The sequence below is a fragment of the Silene latifolia genome, chromosome 5 (genome assembly GCF_048544455.1).
Source record: "Silene latifolia isolate original U9 population chromosome 5, ASM4854445v1, whole genome shotgun sequence".
NCBI lineage: Eukaryota > Viridiplantae > Streptophyta > Magnoliopsida > Caryophyllales > Caryophyllaceae > Silene > Silene latifolia.
Genome location: NC_133530.1, coordinates 66,282,513 through 66,298,727, shown reverse-complemented (window position 1 = coordinate 66,298,727; position 16,215 = coordinate 66,282,513).

Sequence of the window (16,215 nt, the reverse complement as noted above, 5' to 3'; positions counted from 1 at the left end):
TGATAAGCCAACTGTTTAGCTAATTCTTCCGTAAGAACTCTTGGTCGATAGATTTCCGTAAATCCTATCTATAGTCCACCATAGTCACAGGATCGCATTTAGTGACCATAGTGTTGAGATAAAATAGGTCAATCGGTTCCAACTTACCCGACGTAGAAGGGGTCATATTATGCCTACCGACGAAGAAGGGACTCATTGGAGTTTGACCTATAAAGACTATTCTCAATTTTTGTTTATACGAGGAAGATCCCATCAACTTAATTATATTCATATTAAGTGAACGAATAACTAGCGTCTGCGTGAATGAATTAATTTAGGTGATGGCTTAAAATCATGTGACATAAGAATGTCAAAGAAAACTAACTCGTGACCTCTATATGTGTCAGTTTTCATGCAATAATTAGGTGGTTTGGTTTTTAGGCGGAATATGATGCATATTGTCGTTATGAAAAATAAATAAAAGAATGCAATACGTAAATAAAAAATTCCTAGTGTGGCCTATCCTAGTAAAAAGAACATAAAACAACTTTGGAATCCACCGTTGGACCCGAGAAGCTTGTCTTGATGTTCCATCTTGATCCAAGTAGCGGGAGTGAGCATCCGGTCTCCTTCTTTAGTCTTCTCAAAATTACAATTAAAATTTACAAAATATAAACCTATTTACATTCTAAATAAAAACTGTAATTAAAAGAAATAAAGGGAGATACGAGATCTCAAAATACAACCAAGACCGTGTTCCATCATTACGGTAACACGTTCTACTAAGGCCACACTAAGTTACAACCGTTTGTAAAATAAATAAATACGTAATATAAAGCATTCACGGCATTCAAAATTAACGATAAAAGAAATGCATCAACTAAAACAAATTTATTCGTGACATAATTCCGTAATTATGTTAAATTTATCCAAACCACCTTTTAACGATTAAAATTTATGTGATAAAACCGCTTCTATCAATTTAATTTTAATCTATTACAATCCGTTACTTTAAATACGCTTTAAAATAACTCAATGGTACGTGTGTGAACCGTTTCACAATCATAGCGAGTGTACAATATCCGTATAAAGTACATATTAAGGCCAAAAGAAAATTTAAAACAAAAAGAATAAATTTTCAAAGTCGCGAACAAAAATCCCTCGATCCAGGGACAAAAGTGCTCGATCGAGGAACAAAGGGCTCGATCGACTAAAACCGCTAGTCGATCGAGAGGTATGCTAATCGAGAAGTACTCGATCGACGATCGGAGGTCGATCGAGGGCTTTTATCAGCAAATCTGCTCGATCGAGTACGAGGACCTCTCGATCGAGCAGTGGGGTTTTAAACAGAGGTCGATCGAGTACTGCAAGTACTCGATCGAGCAAAAACAACAAGGAAGGGCTCTCGATCGAGGAGAAACATGCTCGATCGAGGGCAAAAACATGCTGAAATCATAAAACCCTCGTGAAAACAGTTTTGACGAAACAAAAACCAATTTCAAATTGATCTAAAACGCATAAAACCAATTCAACAATTGACAAAACTTGACATATTGTTATAATCTCCGTATAAAACAAGAATATGCATAAAAACAAATTGAAAACAAGATGAAATAACCGTGTAAAACATGTCACGGTTTCAACAATAAAAACGAAACAGCCGTGTATACATGGCACGATTTTCGAGACAAAAACAACCGTTTCAAAATCGTTTTATGAAAAATCACAATGAAAATTTACGTGGCCTCGCTCTGATACCACTTGTGGGGTAATATCCGTATAAGACCCTCCGAATTTAAGGATTATAACGTAAATATAACATGTGAAAAAAGGTCATAAACGAAATACAATGAAAAACGATTAAGCACAAGAATTAACCTCCGGTCCTAGTGCAAAATGGCAATGAGAGATCAAAGTAGATCTCCTCCTAAATGATGCACCCAAGATTGTCCAAGAAATGCCCTTGTGCTAGAATGTGTTCTCCGATTGCCTTGCAATATTGGGAGAACTTGATGTAAGTTTTTCGAGATGTGAGATCTAGGTTTCAGAGAGAAAATAATCTCCAAAACCCTAATTTTTATCAAAAATGAATTAGGTTACAAAAGGAGAGAAGGCTCTCCTTTTGTTGCCTCGGTCCGCGGGTCACTAGAGGGGGGAGTGGGCTTTCCACTTTCTCCTCATTTAACTCGTGATCCGACTGTTCCGAATCGTCTCGCTAAAATGTATATGACGCGGTTTATCTTATAAATCGTCATCGGTTATCGGCTATTAAAACATCAACTAATAACACGGGTTAATTGAATTATTAATACATGTCCGACAAAGACGATATTGTATAATTTATTCAATATACATTAATTAAATATAATCGTTTATATTTAATTTACGAATTAACTGTTTAATTCGCCTTAGCTCATTATATTTAATCCGTATTAAATATAATATCTCAACATCACATTTTGACTAATTATTAGTCAAATAACTCGGACTAACTGGTTAGTCAAATTTGGCATCTACATGACTGTATTTTCATACCGTCACATCTCTCAAACGTATCCTATAGGTGTGACTTTTAGGGATCAGTTGATCACCGCCATCTGTATGACAATAACGTCAAACTTATCTAGCTAGCCAACCGTTATTGATAAACGTGGACCAACTGATTATGATACAAAAGTATACCCTTTGATCCTTTTAGAGATTTATAAGTCCTTGCACTAACTGTAAAGGACACTAGCCCCAACAATGGTGCCCAAGAACATTGTTCCAATTGTATCCTCCGATTTCCTATCAGTTTTAAATGATGAATAAATGAAGATATGTTTTTCCCTCAAAAAAAGTATATTATTATCCATTTATGCACAAGTTTGTTTATACATGGAAAGTGAATCAAGTTTGCAATGCTTAAAACAACGTGAGAAACTTTGAGTACACATTACAATGGAACACTTATCTAGCTTTGGGGTATTATGCTACCAACCAGGGTTACCTAATTCGCTAACATAGGGTGCGTATTGCGAATTGATACGCGCATATCAATTCGCAATACGTTTTTGAATTAATTCGCACTAATTCGCAAATTATATATAAAAACTAGCGAATTCTAAAAGTTTAATTCATGTATTAATTTGCACTAATTCGCGAATTATATTTAAAAATTAGCGAATTTTACAAGTTCAATTCGTGTATTAAAAACTAAAAATTCAATATAAGATCAACTTCAAAGATCATCAAAGGGAAAGGAGATGTATAAGTAGACTACCAACTTAATCTTATTTTGGTGTTTTGTCTGATTTCGTCACTTTGTGTTTACTTAAGAAACCAGAAAAATATGATCAGTAGACTTATTTTGGTGGTTCCGTCACTTTGTAACGCTGAATTGCTGATCTTTAAGCAATGAACTTATGTTTTTTTTGTTATTATCATCAAGTAAATGAAGCGTATTACTAATTATGAATTCGCGAATTGCTTTTTGTTGTAATACTTTGCGTATTCAATTCCCTATTTTGAGCGAATTGCAAATTCGAATTATGTGTATTATGAATTCGGCAACCCTGCTACCAACATTATGTAGCTATCTCGAGGGTGACAAGTAAAAAAGGTTTGAAAATACTTATTTGGAAAATCGAAACTGGCACATGTAAGTTAACTTCTTATGTTGTTTACCATAAAATATTTGAGTATTTGGAGCAGTATTTGTTGTAAACATATACACCCAAAAGTGAAAAAGGACAACAAATGACCGGGACAGAGAAAGTACACTATATTCTATTTCGTAATACGTAACCAGGTATTTGATGAAATTTACAATTTTCATAATATTATTTATATTGATTAAATCATCTAATTATTTACTTATTCAATTATCTAAATATTTCTACAAAGTACTTATAATTTTCATAACTAATGTTTTACCTGCATAAATAATTTGTTATGCATATACTCATATTATACCACGGGTTACACACTAGTTTTCAAAGACAAACACGACCACTACTCACTGTTTTCCCTAATTTTCTTCTTACTCATTCTTATCCACCATACAACCAATAGTACCAACAGCTTTTGCAGCTGCCACCAGATGACCGACAAGGCACCACCGTGCTCGGCGCACCGCCGGAGCTCCAGTTGCCACTTCCCAACATTGGTAACACAGTACCATTAATCTTACTTCGTTTTGTGTAGATCTAGTAGTTAGATCGAATTTTGAAATAACAAAAGTGAACCATGATTGATTCCGGCGAGGTTTCGACGTTGATGAAGCTGTGATGTCGCGGATTTATCTTCACCTGTCAATTTTATCGGCGAGGTTTCGTCGGCGTTGGATTGATTCCGTCGAGGTTTCATCGGCGTCGTCGCTTGGGTAGGATAGCCGTTGGTCAGGGTGGTCGTTGATTTGGTTCAGTGGCGTTTATATGGCCGTCGCGGGAGATAAGGCTCATTTCGAGGGTGGCGAAATAATAGCGGTGACGGGTCACGTAATGATTTTGTTAACCTGTTGAATTTCGATGCATTCCTTCAACTTCGTCCACACTTGTAAGATGAGCATGGGTGCTAGCCTACACTAGTTGTAATTCCTCGGCCCCTGTACTGTTCTATCTAGTCTTACATGCTTGAAACTTGAATTGAAGTCTCAAATTTAGTGGTCTAGTGGTACACACACTATTGGGGTCATCTTCTTCACTTGTTTAATGTCTAATTACCAAAAGTTATTTACTTGAGCATCACATTTTGGGTTTTCTTGCAGGTTATTGTTCTAATTTGCAGCTTTTTCCACCTTTTTTTTTGAGATTTGCTATATCACGCCCCCTGTTTTACTTGTTACGCCCCCTATTTTTTCATTTATTCCTATTTTGCCCTTAAACTATGTATTTAGTTATGTAAAATATTTCTTGTTTTTTATTTTATGATTTTTTGAGACGGTTTTTTACAAAATTAAATAAAATTAAGTCGTACTCATTCCTTCAAGACGATATTAAATCGTTACAAAAAATCGTCTAGAATGAATGAATGAATGAAAAAATTATATCGTTTCAAGAATAATGATTACAAGATTTAAAAAATAAAATAAAATTTAGCTGCACACATAACCCGATTTAAAAAAATACAAAAATTGGCCTCGTCATGTAGCTTACAAGACACAGCCAAGGACCCGTCATGTGGATTACAAGACATGGCCAAGGACATGTCGTGTGAATTACAAGACACGGCCATGGCATTGTCATGTGGCTTACAAGACATGGCCATGGACCTGTCATGTAAATCACATGACACACCCATGGTTCTGTCGTGTAAACCACACGACATGGCCATGGCACCGTCTTGTAATTCACATGACACCACCATGGCCGCGTCTTGTAATTCACAAGACAAGGCCACTTTTTTTTTTTTTTTTAGTGAAATTTTAAGTAAATGCAATAGTTGGTGGAAAATACGTCTTTTTAAGACCGGGTACATATTAAATTAATTACTCTAAAAGTTGCCCCAAACTCAGTTACGACAAAGCGATAATTAAATCAAAAATGAAAAGTTCAACAAAAATCATTTACTATAATACAATCATTAGTTATTGTAAAAGATATTACCAAAATCAAATAATTATAAAATAATAATTTAAAAAACGTCTCCGATTATAATTTTGTAAAACCCGTCTCCGAAAATCATAAACTAAAAAACGAGAAATACTTTTTCACTTTAATTAGTTACATACTCCAAGGGTAAAACAGGAATAAATGAAAAAGTAGGGGGCGTAATAAGTAAAACAGGGGGCGTGATATAGCAATTTTGTTTTTTTTTTTTGCTAAGAATCTACCGGAAATCTAGCTTAAGTTGTCTTGTCTTTGAGCAAAAGTGATTCTTTTTTTTTCTTTTTTTTTTTTTTGCAATATTAACAAGAGAATTTGAGAGATGGGAGTGTATCTAACAACTTAAGGAGTGTATCTAGCTAATTAGAGGTAAGTATTTAGCAACTTAAATGAGTATATCTATCTAGCTAGATAAAAAAAATGTATCTATCAACTTAAAAGAGCGTATCTAGCAAGCTAAATGTTTGTATCTAACAATTTAATGGGATCAAACGAGAGGGACGTGTATCCTAAATTTAGGACGGGAAAGATAGGGTGTTTAATGCAATTAATGGTGATACTAATACTTTATTAAGACCTAAATTACAATAACTTAAGCCACGCAAATTTAAGCATGTGGCTGGATAAGTAAGCGTCTTTTATTATTTATTAAGAAATGTATCTATCACACAAATAGATAAGTAGGTAGAGAGTAAAGACTTATCTAGTGTATTAAACTCCTCCTTAAAGTGGGATGAGAAAGGGTTTAGGGTTGAATTAGACGACCCGCTACCGCGGAGTCGCCTAACAATTTGAAAGAGTGTATCTAGCTATCTAATAATTTGAAAGAGTGTATCCTTTAAGTAGACGTATGTATCTAACAATTTGAAAGAGTGTATCTAGCTATCTAGAGTTATGTATCTAGTAACTTAAAGGAGTGTATCTAGCTAGCTAAAGATATGTATCTAGCAACTTAAAGGAGCGTATCTTGCTAGTTAGAGGTATGTATCTAACAATTTAAATGAGGGTATCTAGATAGCTAATGGTATGTATATAGAAACTTAAAAGGAGTAGTGTGTATCTAGCAACTTAAACGAATATATCTAGCTAAAAATTTGTATCTAGCAACTTAGATGAGTGTATCTAACTAGCTAAAGGTATATATGAAGTAACTTAATGGAGTGTATGTAACAAGTTAAAAATATGTATCTGGTAACTTAAATAAGTTTATCTAACAAGCTAAAGATATGTATCTAGGAAGGTTGGATGAAACATTTCCAAGTGGGAATGCGATCAAACAAAGGGGACGGCTATCCTTAACTAGGACGGGAAAGACATATATTTAGTAAGGATTATAATCCAATATGGGATCAAAAATTTTAATTTATAATAGGTGATTTTAATACATTTAACGCTAAGCAAGGAAAGAATAAAATGCGCGCATTTATGAAAATTTTTTGTGTATACTCTTGCGCAAATTACAAAATACTAAAATTAAAAGATGATCATAAATAACAATGTATACTTATTACATTATAAACAAAACTTGTCACTAGTGAAATGACTTAATAATGTGGTACATCATATATGATGCATGTATGCTTTTGAATTTTTAACTAACTAATTAATAGAAATCAGAATCTAAAACAAATAGCACAAGAACTTTACAAATTACAAAAGCTTAGTCAATACACTGCTAATCGTACACACCATCACATCCTGTCTAGTGGCTAATGTTAGATGAAAAATTCTTAGGTGGATCATTGATACACATATTTACTGACCCGGATACACATGTAAGTACCCCAAGATACACGTATTGTCTTGTGTATCTACAAGTATTAATTTGTGTATAAGGAGGGATTAGCTTGTGTATTCGTCACCCAACTAAAATACCATATCCCACCACCACCACAAAACCCCAGGATTTCACCGCACACAGCACATCAACCTTACCCCCACAATCTCATTACTCTCCTCATATCTTCTTCATCGCCACTAATCGTCATCGGATCTCCGGGTATGAGGCGAGCCTATAGAACGTTCATTTATACAAATCATGTAGAACACCTCATAATGTAAGACGGTTATTTAACAAGACACAAATGAGGCGAGACTATGACATATGTGAGATTCAACTTGTTAACTTGATATCTGAATGTATGATCCTCGTATCCTAATTTTTGTTTGCATTTTTTACCTAAAGTGGAGAAGGACAGCTTCAATGTAATCAAGCATGTAACACCAAACAGACAAAGCTCGCCACTGGCCAAAGAACTAGTCAACTATAGTATTAAAGTATATTTGAAACTATCCAAGCCAATTGCTTGTTCCAGTACACTTCATTATTTATTCATCGGGTAGTCGGGTACACTAGGAACATGGACGACGTCTAAAAACACTCTATATTTGAAACTGGTAACAATTATAATTGTTCAGTCTAACTCTAGCTGGTATGCTTGGTAATAGTCAGTCTCTAAAAACATTTGCCAGAAACTAGAACATTTGCCAGAAACTAGAACGGTGGGAACATTGAGTGATTGAACCCAATTGTCCCACCGAAGACCCCAAACCGACCACGCACAACCTCAGACCTACTGTCGAAATCTTTGCCAGAAACTAGAACTACTGAAAAAATAACATGAACAAATCGTTTACAATTTCGAGTGAGATTTAGCATTCAAGTTTTCGAACAATGTTATCAATTTCCCATGCCGTAAAGAAAAACGTTCAATAATCAAAAACTGACTTAAAATCCGCCTACATTTAAAATCAAATTGAATTTAAGATCATTGAATATAATTCAAAATCACAACATATCAGGATCGTTGTGATGATGAACCGTGCTCAACGGCGATTGTTTGTCGAAGAGATCGATGAGTCGAAAGTCAAGAGAAGAAAAGCATGAGGGATAATGGCGAGGTAGTAACAGTGCTTGCTGAGTTTGGCCGATCTCCAACGTTACCTTCCATCGATGGTGGTGACTAGTGAGCACCTTCGAAATTTCACACTTTGTGATGGATATGAGAGAACGGTGGTACGTCGGCGATGAGCGAAAACAAGCGATGATGATTGAATCTGCGGGGAAAGAGAGAGGGACGCAGATGGGACGGAAAGAAGCACCTTCGATGAGCGAGATCGATGGAGGAGCAATGGTGGTGTGCTTGGCGAGGTTGACGCCGGAGCTCCGGTGATGATATGATGGTGGTGGTCTGATAAATAAGGATGAAGGAGTTATGGAGTTGGTGTATTGTGTGTTTGGTGAAAGATGAAACACGGGAGTAACAAGTCATCTAATAGGAGCCTTTGATTTGTTTGATCTAAGGGCTTAGAAAGAGTTAAATGCAGTTCGCACCGTAATTTTGTTCGCACGAGATCCTCGATTCTATATATATATATATATATATATATATATATATATATATATATATATATATATATATATATATATATATATATATATATATATATATATATATATATATATATATATATATAGAGGTGGGATCCGGTGAATCCACCTAAATATTTGAGTCCATGAGTCCATAAAACAATATCACGCACTATACAAAACAATATCACGAAATTTTTTTTTTTTCGAAAATTTTTTTTTCAAATTTTTTTTTTTTTAAATTTTTTTTTTCGATTTTTTTTTTTCAATTTTTTTTTTCGAATTTTTTTTTCGAAATTTTTTTTTCGTGTTAGCTGTGATATTGTTTAGTATAACGTGTGATATTGTTTAGCATAACTTGTGATATTGTATTACAAAACAATATCACGAAATTTTTTTTTAAAATTTTTTTTTTCGAAATTTTTTTTTAACAATTTTTTTTCGTGAAAGCTGTGATATTGTTTAGTATAATGTGTGATATTGTTTAGCATAACGTGTGATATTGTATTACAAAACAATATGACGATTTTTTTTTTCAATTTTTTTTTTTCAAAAAGTTTTTTTTTCAAATTGTGATATTGTTTAGTATAACGTGTGATACTTTAAGTCGTGATATTATTTAATATAACGTGTGATATTATATCATGGACTCACGGACTCAAAAAGATAGAGTGGACTCATGTGATCCTAATTCTATATATATATATATATATATATATATATATATATATATATATATATATATATAAAGTTAAGTTCTTATAAGTCCACCTAACTATTTGAGTCCATAAGTCCTCTCTACATCCCTTAGATATCCCACTAAGGATGGTTGAGATTGAAAGCAAAAAAATATACTTAACACTAATTAGGTTCCTATACACTAATTAATCCCCTCTCTCTCTCTAGCTTTAATTATACATTCACTAATGGATTATTATACAAAAAAAAATTTTTGAGCACAATTTTTTTTTTTTGACTGAAACTTTATACAAATGTTACGACACTTTCACTGTTTTAAAAGTGTAATTTCAACGGAAAAAAATGTAACTTTAACAAAAAAAAAACGGTTTGACGGATTTTATTTTGAAATTTGAAAATTTGAAGCAAGTTTACAATATATTTTGCGTTTTACGAGTGTAACTCAGTTTTTACGACAAATATTATTTTGAATTTTTCCAATTTTAACACAACTCATTGTAAATTGAGTGACTTATAAGTGTAACTTTAGTCTTTTAAAAGTGTAACTTTAGTCCACTAAAGTATAATTTTAGTCCATTAAAGTGTAACTTTAGTCCATTAAAGTGTATTTTTAGTCCATTGAGAGTGTATCTTTAGTCCATATTAAAAGTGTAACTTTAGTCCATTAAAGTGTAATTTCAGTCCATTGAAAGTGTAACTTTAGTCCATTGAGACTGTAACTTTAGTCCACATTAAACATTAACATGAGTCCATTGAGAGTATAACTGTAGTCCTTGAGAGTGTAATTTTAATAGAGATAAGTGTAACTTTAGTAGAGAAAAATGTAACTTTAATAGAGATAGCTGTAACTTTAGTAGAGAAATGTGTAATTTTAATAGAAAAAAGTGTAATTCTAATAGAAATAAGTGTAACTTTAGGGATAAATGTAATTTTAATAGAGAAATGTGTAATTTTAATAGAAATAAGTGTAATTTTCATAGAAAAAAGTGTAATTTTAATAAAAAAAAAGTGTAATTTTAATAGAACAAAGTGTAATTTTAATGAAAAAAAGTGTAACTATAATGGAGAAAAGTGTAACTTTAATAATGCAACTTTAACAAAAAAATGTAACTTTAATAGAAAAAAGTAAAATTTTTACAAAGGAGTAATTTTAACTTTAATAGGAAAAAATGTAACTTTAATAAAGATAATTGTAATTTTAATAGAGATAAGTGTAATCTTAACTTTAATAGAAGATAAAAATCAACAAATGAAGAGAATATGAGAAAAATAAATAGATCTAGGACACCAAATGTAATACTCCGTATTTATAAGTCTTGGGGTACTCTATCGAGTAGGCCTTACTCTGTCGAGTAAGGGTAAGTTGCGAAATAAAATAGTTTCTGACCTGTTGGGTACTCGATCGAGTAGCTGGGGCACTCGATCGAGTAAGGGGGTACTCGATCGAGTACCTTGGGTACTCGATCGAGTGTCCGGTTTTACGGGGAGTTTTCTCGGGTTTTGTTAATTATGCGATTAAGGTATTTAAGCTTCATCGTCATTATTCTAAATCACTTTTACAAAACCTAAATTCCTGTTTAAGAGAGAAAGCAAACAAGTTCATCTTCTTAATCGCATTCTTAGCAATTCCCGGAGTTCAGACGGTCAGTTCTTGTCGTTGTGTATACCGTTGAGTTCCTTGCGTCGAGGGTAAGATCTACGTACCCTTTTTATTGTATTTCCTTTGATTTGGTTAAACCCTAATTTAGAGATTGGGGGTTTTTATGTGTAGTATGTGATTGGTAGCCTCTATGTGTTGTATGATAGGAGGAGGGTTCATAGAAGAGGCTTTTTGACTCAGCAGTAGAGACCGTCTGATTGTGTGCATACCAGGTAGGATTTCCTACTCAGTATTAGTCCCATAATGGGATGATTGTTGATGTGTTGTGATTGGTTGTTTGATATAGTAATTGTATTGTGATTGTGATTGTGATTGTGATTGTGATTGTGATCATTGTCTATGGTTCGCGAGGCGTGGCCTCGGCTGAGTGGGGTCACTTGCGGGAGTGACTTCACGCCCTAGTTTCGCCTTCTGTGGAACCCGCCACAGAAGGGATGTGCACATTAATGGACAGGGTTATCGCTCATTATGTGGAGCGGGGATTTGGTGGGTACGGCTGCGGTCCCCCACTGGCAGGGCTGGTCCAGTGGACAGTCAGTATAGAGATGATGGGACTTGGTTGGTTGTGTGTGTGTGTGTGTGACAGTTAAGCTGTCTGTTTATCTTATCATTGTTGTTTATATTGATTGTGTGATTAGTACTGACCCCGGTATTGTTTTGTAAACCTGCGGTGATCCATTCGGGGATGGTGAGCAGATATTGAGCAGGTATTGAGATGAGTCTTGGGATAGGCCGGGATGCCACGACATGATGATAGGAGTCTTCCGCTGTAGCCTTTAGTTTATTTACATTTCAGTTAGAACAGTCAGTTTGAGATCATGTATCGTACTTTTGGTTTGGTTTTGAGGATTGTAACTATTCGCTAAATTATTTATAATAAACGTTGTTTCTTTATTGTTGTTTGATTATCATTGCCTCGGGTAACCGAGATGGTAATGTCTTCATACCTGAGTGGTCCTGGTAAGGCACTTGGAGTATGGGGGTGTTACAAATGGTATCAGAGCGACGATCCTGAAACCTGTAACCAATGAACCTAATGAACATAGGGAGTCAATTAAAATGAACCCGGGGTAAAAGTTGTAGGAGCTAGTGCAAAGGCTTGGGAGACGTCCTAAAGTCGCAGGGGTCGCCCTACAACTTTGAACCGGTCACATGGGGGAAGTGTTTGTCGAGTCGTATGTGTGTTTGGTGGACTTGTGTAAGAATGTGATGAAATGTGTTAATTGTTGGGTGTTGAAGTAGAAAGTTGAGCATGTGAAAGAAAATGGTGATATGTGGGAACTTGTTGATGAGATGATAACATGTTGGATGATTTACAATGTGGCATTTAATAACATGATGAAATGATCTCGTAGATAGTAGAAAGATGCGTAGCATGTTTATTATGATATAATGTGGTTTATAAAGTTTAGCATGTTAGCATATGACGTAACATGCGGGTAGCTTTTATGTATTAGCATTACTCGATCGAGTGGGACTGACTCGATCTGGTGGGTTTTTAACGATTTTGAGTCCAGAATCGCGTTTTTGGGCACTCGATCGAGTAACTAGGGGTACTCGATCGAGTAGGGGGTCACTCGATCGAGTAGCCTAGATACTCGATCGAGTAGGTAAGAGATCGGAAGGTCCGTTAGGGTCGATGTTTGGGTACTCGATCGAGTATGTTGGGCACTCGATCGAGTAGCCCGTTACTCGATCGAGTATGTTTGGGAACTCGATCGAGTAGGTCCTGGGTGGCGTGTCTTCGTGTTTTGAAGTTTAGTACGTATGTTCATATCTACCCCTTTCTTATATATGTATAGTTTCAACATGCCGCCCAAGAGAACTGCTTTGTATGCGAGAGCTGAGCTTATGACCGTGGATGACATCGTTAAGATGTTAGAGCACCAGGATGCTCTTACTGAGACCCTAAAGAAAGTGAATGAGGATAAGAATAAGGATAAGGAGAAGGAGGTTGATCATTCAAAAATCAGCCTCTACATTGCGAGGTTTAACCCGAAAGAGTACAAGGGAGTTGGGGAACCTAACCTTCTTGATAGTTGGCTGAGAGAGATGGAGAACATATTAGATTTGGTTCACTTGTCTGATGAGATGAGAGTGGAACAGTGCGTTTTATCCGAGGGAGGCGAGGCAAGTGGTGGGATTCAGTGAAAGTGAGTGCTAAGGAGATATATACAAACCAAGGCTTACCCGCTATACCTTGGGAGGAGTTTCGTAGGGGTCGTGAGGAAGGAGTTTGTACCGGAACATGTGAGGAGTAAGATGAGAGAAGAGTTTGATGGTTTTAAGATGACCGAGATGTCCGTGGTCGAGTACTACAGTGCTATTCAATGAGAAGTCTAGGTATCTTTGAGGATATGGGTTTGAGTGAGGAGAATCTGGCATTGAGGTTTGAGAGGGGTTGACCCCTAAGATTATGGATAAGTTACCCGTGGGAATCCTTACAGATGTTAAGGAAGCTTATGAGAGGGCTGGGAGAGCTGAGAGGTTGGTGGAGATGGCTCAGGAGAGGTTAGGTGGTGAGAAGAGGAAGTCTGAGAGCGAGGGTGGTGGCCAATCTAATCACAACAAAGGCAACCACAATCGATCTAAGGGATTTTCTTCCTCGGTCCGGTTCGATCTTTGGGGCTTCCTTTGGCGTGGCCGTGGAAGTGTGAGTAATAGTTGGGGAGTGACCTGCTATAGCCGTGGTGGTGTAGGCCACAAGAGACATGAGTGCACAAGTATACGGGATCTTTCCGAGAGACTGCGCGAGCTTCGCGAGCAACAGACCGGCTGGATCATGGCCAAACCGGGAAGTCGAGTTACCAGTGGAGGCAACCGCAACGGCGGTAATTCTTATCAGAAACCACCAGCGAGCAACAACAACAATCAAGGGTCGGGTGCTAAGCCGACCACCTCAGCCAGTACTGTCCAGGGAGGTGGGCAGAAAACCAGTGGCAAGTTATTCATGATGGAGAAGAAAGCAGCTGAGGAAGATGCGCACGTTATCACCTACATTCCTTGTTAATGGTATTCCTACCTTTGTTTTGTTTGATTCAGGGGGCTTCTCAGTCGTTTGTGTATTCGAGTCATGTCAAACAGTTGGGTTTGAGAGTATATGAGTCTGTTAGTGAGCAAGTTTTCATACCTTCGGGTGAGTCTGTATCGTGTGGGAGATTGTTCAGAGATGTATCTTTGATAGTTGGGCAAGTTGATTTCCCTGTAGACTTGCTAGAGTTTCCTTTTAACGGTTTTGAGATGATAGTCGGGAAGATTGGTTAGGAAAATATAAAGCTAAGATTGACTGTCATCAAAAGAAAGTGTCTTTAAGAGGTCCTAAGTGTGTTAGTGTGTCTTATCGTGGGTTTCTAGTCAAACCCAAAGTTAAGTTGATTGCAGCTGTCACATTGAAGTCTTATCTGAGGAAGGGATGTCCTCTGATCTTGTGCCATGTGAGAGATGACCGGATAGAGAGTCCGACAGTTGATGAGATACCAGTGGTGGGAGAGTTTGCAGATGTTTTTCCAGAGGAGATTCCGGGGTTACCACCGAAGAGGGAGATAGATTTCACTGTTGAGTTGAAGCCAGGGACGGGGCCGATCTCTAAGGCACCGTACCGTATGGGTCCTAAGGAGATGGAGGAACTTAGGAAGCAGTTGGATGATCTGATAGAGAAGGGATACATTAGACCAAGTGTATCGCCGTGGGGAGCACCAGTTCTTTTCGTGAAGAAGAAAGATGGGAGTTTGAGGTTATGCATAGATTACAGGGAGCTGAACCGAGTGACGATAAAGAACAAGTATCCTTTGCCAAGGATAGATGACCTGTTTGATCAGTTGAAAGGTGCAACAGTCTTTTCTAAGATTGATTTGAGGTCGGGGTACCATCAAGTGAAGATTAGAGAGGTGGACATACCAAAGACAGCTTTCACGTCGAGGTATGGCCATTATGAGTACGTGGTGATGCCGTTTGGGTTGTCTAATGCGCCGGCAGTGTTTATGGATTTGATGAACAGAATCTTCAGACAGTTCTTGGACCAGTTTGTAGTGGTGTTTATCGATGATATCTTAGTCTACTCTAAGACTAAGGAGGAGCATGAGGAGCATCTGAGGATCGTGTTGCAGACTTTGAGGGATCATGAGTTGTATGCTAAACTGTCCAAGTGTGAGTTCTGGTTAGAGAAAGTTGCTTTTCTGGGGCATGTAATCTCTAAAGATGGGGTAGCTGTGGATCCGGCGAAGATTGAGGCAGTGACAAAGTGGGAAGCACCGAAGAATGTTGCTGAGGTTAGGAGTTTCTTGGGTTTAGCTGGATACTAAAGACGGTTCGTGAAGGATTTCTCCAAGATAGCTAGACCGATGACAGCGTTGATGAGGAAAGAGAACAGGTTTCGTTGGGATGAGAGTTGTGAGACGGCGGTCCAAACATTAAAGGAGCGTTTGACCACGCTCCCTGTCTTAGCATTGGCTGAAGGGAGCGAGAACTTTGAGGTTTATACAGATGCCTCGAAGAATGGGTTGGGATGTGTGTTGATGCAGAATGGTAAAGTGATTGCCTATGCTTCTAGGCAATTGAAGCCTTATGAGGAGAACTACCCTACTCATGATCTGGAATTGGGTGCAGTGGTGTTTGCTCTCAAGATTTGGAGACATTACCTTTATGGAGCAATATTTAAGGTATTTTCTGATCACAAGAGTCTCAAGTACATCTTCACGCAGAAGGAGTTGAACACGAGACAGAGGAGGTGGATGGAGCTGATTGGCGATTATGACATGGAAATCATCTACCATGAAGGGAAAGCCAATGTTGTAGGCGATGCTTTGAGTAGGAAGAGTGTACATTCCTGTGTACAGCTCTATCTTTGATGAGGCCGAGGATGAGGTAGCGAGTTTTGGGATACATATGATGCGAAAGGAGATGCCATGGGTGATATGACAACA